Source organism: Zea mays, chromosome 4 (genome assembly GCF_902167145.1).
Source record: "Zea mays cultivar B73 chromosome 4, Zm-B73-REFERENCE-NAM-5.0, whole genome shotgun sequence".
NCBI classification, from domain to species: domain Eukaryota; kingdom Viridiplantae; phylum Streptophyta; class Magnoliopsida; order Poales; family Poaceae; genus Zea; species Zea mays.
Window position 1 is genome coordinate 203,831,159 of NC_050099.1, and position 6,485 is coordinate 203,837,643.

Below are 6,485 nucleotides of genomic sequence, written 5' to 3' on the forward strand. Positions count from 1 at the left end.
TTGCCAAACGGAGAATAAAACAGCTCCATTCTCAAAAACTACAATGGAGCCGCTCCATTCTAATTGACTCTCCAGCCAAAGCATCGTAAGTCTCTTTTGGGTCGAAACACTTAGTTATTGTGACAGCCCTCCCGAGTTATCGGGCCCACGTGCACCAATCCTTGTCTTGATGGCCTCAGATGGCTATGCACGTGTACCAGGTAACTTAACAAGGCTATCACGAGTTCAACAACTTGAACTCATTATCTCAAGGATCTCCCACATTCATGCATATTACAGTAATCACACTTGATACACACACTTCAGAGATAGAGCGGAAGACTTTACAAACATTATTTACCTTTTCAAAACTCAAGTTTTACATGTTTAAAAAGAGTAATATTTATTACAAGTCCTGATATACTCAAAGTGCATAACTTATTACAATAGCAGGAAGGTAGGAACCCTCCAAAGCTTATACACAAGCCTAACTAATCCTCCTCCAGAACTGGAAACGCCCTCCAGCCTCATGAACACCTAGAGTACTTCTTATCTCCTGCAACAACATGGGTTCGAAAACCCTGAGTACGAAGTGTACTTTCGTAAGTCTTACCCGATTAAAAAACTCTCAAGGATATGTTGCCTTTTGGGAATCAAGGTAAAGCTTATCAAGATTCAAAGACTCTTTTTCTAGAAAAGCTTACTATGAGTGGATCCTCAAGAATTCATTTTACTTATCAGGTTAAGTAGTTACCTGCATCTAGATTTCTTTCTATTCTAGATCAAGCACTTGGCCTATACTAGCCGTCTTTTATCATCCCTTGAGTTCACTTGTCACTATGTGTAGGTCAGTGACCAAGTCTTCATATCCGAGAAGTAACGGCGATCCGAATCGATTAATATCCAGTTGGGGATCTCCGACCACACGACATATGTAGCACTTAGCCCTTGCATATGTCAACTCGCACTCGGGTTTCTCAAGACCAGAATGGGTTCACGCCAACCGAGAGCACATATACTCCACGGTCCAACCTCTTGCCATAGAGGGTACACGCTACTCTCTCCATCTATCTACTCCCATTACGTGGTAGCCTTTCTGGTATTGGACCGACCGAGGCAAATCTTACCCATGACGAGGCATGTGGCCAATTAAAAGGTCCTCGATCAGTAGGCCTACATCGGCTCGGTCCTTAAACGACTCAGACGGAGACACTACACCGAGACTCCCCTCTCGTGCAAGTCACCCGCCCAGTCTCGTCTTTATTATTTAAAACCCCAAAGTTTGGTACCTGGCAGAGGTACTCTTTTCATATGTTGAACCCATCATGGCCATGATGGGTTCACCATCATAATTATTTTCTTTGTAAAAATTCCCATCCAGTGTGAAGCACCACCTTTTGTTTTAAAACAATACATTTTGTTTTCTAAAGCAAGGCTAAGCATCAGAAAACTTGTTTGAATAAATCAGGTAACAAGGAATGGTAACCAATTTTCCAAGGAAGGGAATGCATCAATTATTTAGCACACAACTCCTATCACCTAATGCATCAAACAAGGTGATAAAGTTTTAAAAACAACAAGGAAATGGATAATGCACCGAGGCTTGCCTTGTGCTGTAGAGAAGAGGCTTGAGATCCCTCTATCAACTACTTAGTTAAATGGCTCCTCCACTTGATCAGCAGACACTGGAGTAGACTCCTTCAAACACCACTTCTTCTATGTGCTCTACAAGTCAATTACAAATACATGTATGCTTATGTAATGATATGGAATGCAAACTCTCACAAGGACATGTGAGGAACATACACACTCCTAAATAAGTACATGACAAGTATACAAATAGTCCTACATAACCTAACACTTGATAAGAGTGACCAAGTTGAATTTACTTAGGTAAACTAGAGAACTAATCCAACTTATATCTCATCCAAAAGCTTAAAACTTCTTAAGCAACTTCATCTCTCCACTACACTACTAGGTGTCCTCATTTCATAGGTGAAATCCTTTTCTTCTTGGGCAGTAATTAGTTTATTAAGCAAACCATATCCCAATAGTTCCAAACTTTGCCCAAGGGTTCAACTTATGATATCAAGCTTCTCCGAAACATTTCATGGTTTTTGGTGCTCAACTCTTATTTCTAAAATTCCGATAGTCCTTCAAAGAGCACCCTAAATTCACTTAAAATTTGCTAACTGATCTACAAATCCTAAAACTAACTTTACTAGAGAGCTCTTGATTTTAGACATCCAACAAAATTTGTCCCATGATTTTTAGAATTTTCTACTATTTTTGGCACCATTTATAACCTCTCAGATAAAAGAAAAAGTAAAACAGTGCACAATGTTGGGCTGAAATCGGCCCACACGGACCATGTGCCAGGCCGAAGCCGACCCACGGTCGGGCGCCCGTGCCTGCACCGCACATCTTGCAAAAAGGACCTTTGCGCTCAAACTAATCCACATCAACCTTGCCACTGTTGATCTTACTCACTGACAGATTCACTTAAGTCTCTCGGATTCCACTCTTTTCCAAAGTTCCAGCCACGACGCCGCTGCACAGAACTCCGACGATCTGCGCCAGATCGACCACGGTGGCACATCACCGACGACGGCGAGGGCATCGACACAACCTCTGACCCACTGTGAACTCAGACATGTGTTTAATTCGGCTGCGGGGGCACTGGAGCATAGTTACCGACGACGGCGGCGGAACAGCGGGTCCGACGAGCTCGATCCCACGGTATCCACGTAGGTTCAGATTGTTCTTGAAGTTTTCAAGCAACCGAATGCCTTTGTAAATCCATCTGCTACTTGGCTTTCTTGATGACACAAAATCAATCTCAAGGAGTTTATTAAAAACTCACTCTCTCACAAAATGATAATCAACTTCTATGTGTTTTGTTCTAGAATGAAAAACTAGATTAGCTGACAGGTACTTTGCACCAATATTGTCACACCATAATTTTGCAGCTTTTGGACTTCTGATGCCGATTTTAGATAATAAAGTTTGTATCCACATAATTTATGTTGTTGCATTAGCAATAGCATTATATTCTGATTATGTACTGGATCTAGATAACGTGGCTTGTTTTTAGCACTCCATGACATCAAGTTTGATCCCAAAAACACAACAAATCCATCAGTAGATCTTCTATCATCTATACTGCGAGCCTAGTCTGCATAAGAGAAACCACTGACCAAAGTAGACTTGGATCTATGAATTCTAAGACCAAGTTGTATATTCTGCTTAAGATACCTTAAGATTCTCTTGAAATCATCCCAATGTATAGTTGTGAGAGCATGTAAAAATCGACAAACTTTATTAATAGGGAAAGCAATATATGGCCTAGTTAGAGTCAAATATTGTAAGGCATCCACTATACTACTATATTGAGTTGCATCATTTTCGCCTAGATGAGTCCCTCCATGTAGTGTCAATTTTCACTAGTAGATAGTGGTGTATTGACCGGCTTACAATTTGACACACCAACTCGTCTCAAAAGATCTGATGCATATTTTTCTTGTGTTAGGACTATGCCATCACGTACCTTTGTTACCTCTATTCCAAGAAAGTAGTGTAGTCTCCCTAAATCTTTGAGAGCAAATTCCTCCTAGAGATCATGCGATAATGATGACATAGCCTTTTTCTGTAGAGCTGACAACTATTATATCATTCACATAAACCAAAATGAACATGGCAATGCCTCCCTTCCTATAAAAGAACAAAGAAGTGTCACCTTTTGAAGCTTTAAAACCCAACTCTACGAGTTTTCCACTTAATCTTGAATACCATGCTCTTGACGCTTGTTTCAAACCATAAAGGGCTTTGTCAAGTTTGCATACATAATTTGGTCTCGAAGTTGCATAAAAACTTCCTCTTCTAGATAACCATGGAGAAAGGCATTTTGCACATTAAGCGACATAAACTCCATCCTCTAGAGACATCAATTGACAAGATGATACGAATGGTGTCTGCATTCACAAGAGGACTAAAGGTATTCTCATAATCAACCCCTTGTATTTCTTCAAAATCAAACCGTGGTCTCATATCGTATCTTATCCCTATATTTTTTTGTTCGTACAACAGCGTTCTCGTAGTTGTCGCTCTAACAACAAACCCTGTCCATTTTGCAACAACCTCTGTCCGCTTCTTCCATCGTTGCACATTGAATTTTAAGTGAAACCAACTATGCAATTGGAGATGAGTACAAGGCTCTGTAAAAACGGAAAATATTTTTATTGTTTGATATGATACTCTAAAGGCAAGAGCAAGTATGTATTTCAATAAGCATGTTAAGCATTAAAGGATAAACTTGTTGTATTTGGTATTTCAAGAATGATCTTGTTAGGGTACTTGTGCTTTTCTATGTCTTACCAGTTCAATATCTAGTATATGAACAATATGTTAACTTTGACATTAAATTCATTTATTATGGTATTTTTATATGGAGGGTCCATTAAGACTCTCAAATATCGCTTAGTCACCCAATCAATATCATCAAATATAGTTGGGTACCATCGCACGGGGATTAGACTAGTTGAACTTTTTATCTATCTAGACTTCCATCCTGTTTTCTTTTAATTTTATAGATCCACTTGCACCCAACAATATTTCTGCCTTTTTTCAGGAGGCTGCCTCTTTTCAGGAGGAACTAATCTATGCCAGGAGATTAAACGGAGTGCAGTTATTGTTTTATGCTAGCTAGCTAGAGATATACAGCACTACTAGTACATAATAATGGACTAGGTCTATGTCCGTGCGTTGCCACGGGAAACACATGAAATCGTTATATGTGTGGTACCACAAATCAAACAAAGTGAAAAACATGAAATATTTGTACACACGATATTGTAAATCAAACAACATATCATAGCATGAGACTTCTTGACCTAAATTAGGTATATATAAAACTTGCATGATGTTAACAACACGGTGTTTCAATCCACTTAAGATTTTGAATGATAAGGGTCAATACAACATACACCAACACTACAAAAAATAAAAAGAATCATAACAACTTCCATCAAAAGATAACAAAAAAAGAATCATAACAACTTCCATCAAAAGATAGACACAAGTAGGCTCGCCGGTGGATACCCAATGCTCATATCATAACCACTACATCTAAGTAGAGTATGGAACCAAAACTCATTTATCAAAGTAACTACATTAGGGCTTCGACAAGATGTTTAGCTCAATAAACCTGACCTAGGACTCCATGGTATTCTCGAGATTATAGTTGCCTGCAGTGTTGATTGCAAAACAAACAACTTATTGTATACATTAATAGGAGTAGAGATGTTTAAGAACTGCCAGATCCATGTATTGTAAAATCAATTAAACTTACCAGGGTATAGATCTTGTCCATCTCCTTGTGCACCTTTCGATCACCAAGTCCAATCTCAAAGCTAGCTTCCCTCAGTCCATCCTCTACAACCTTTAACACCTCACTGGTGAACACCTCATATACTTATCATAGGCCTAAGAGCTAAAAAAACAACCTGGACTTGTTTCTTATCTGTTGCCGTCTTCACTGTCCCCTCCTCCCACTTTGAAGAAGATTACACCTCTCCAAAGATATTTCCTTTTTCTTTGTCAAAGCTTCTCTACGCTCGGTTGATGGGGTCGGCCATCATGTAGCCATATTAGTAGTCCCCTGCGCACAACAGCCCGTCAACACACAGATTATGACCATCATGATTCATGATCTATGATGGCATATACATGCATCATGGTCATGGGAGCAGTAGCTAGCTTATTATTAATGGTTACAACACTATCAGAAAGACAGGCACAAGGAGGGCTGTTGTTGACACTTACTCCCATATTAGAGGAATGGAGGGGGCCCCTCCCCCTTTTTTTTGCTTTGTGCACCTCACACATCATAGCCCAATGGCTTCATGCCCAGGAGAAAACCTGGAGAAATTCCGAACAGATGTAACAAAAAAAATCTTTGATTTCTTTTGCTCACCCCACATGAATTGCTTGCAATAAGAGAAACAACACGCAGGAAAGATTTAAGCTAGCTGCTGAGAACGTTTACCTGGGCACCTGAAAGAAGCAGGAGGGCGTAGGGGTCCCTGGAATCCAGCAATCCGGTGGGCGACGCGCAACCGGCGAACTCGGCTCTGCCATGGTGCGCGTGCTGCAGCTTCCTACAACCAGACAAAACGATAAAACCGAAAAAGAAGCTTTTTTATGTGGCAACTGAAGCTATCGAAACAAACAAGCAACACAACCCAACGTGCAGTGCAGTGCAATTGCAATGTGACTGAAGAGAAGCGCGGATGTGGATGAGAATGCGATGCATGCAGGCAGGCAATGGGCAATGCAACAGAGAAGAAGGGAGAACGGACCTGAACCTGCCAGGGACCTTGCCCTTCTCCTTGTAGGGCTTGACGAGCACGCGCGCGTCGCACATGAAGTGCGGGTTGCCCTTGCTCAGGATGGCCTTCACCGTCTCGGCGTACATGAAGGTGACAAAGCCGAACATGCGCTTCTGCTGG

At 40.8% G+C, this 6,485-nt stretch overlaps 1 long non-coding RNA gene across 1 annotated transcript; it reads right to left on the bottom strand.

Moving 5' to 3' along the window:
• Nucleotides 1–5,848: 5,848 nt before the first annotated feature.
• Nucleotides 5,849–6,123, bottom strand: LOC109945613 (uncharacterized). Its single transcript, XR_002268868.1, has 2 exons — nt 6,023–6,123; nt 5,849–5,895 (listed from the first exon to the last, which is right to left on the bottom strand). It is a non-coding gene; the product is annotated as an uncharacterized lncRNA (long non-coding RNA).
• Between the last annotated feature and the right edge of the window lie 362 nt (nt 6,124–6,485).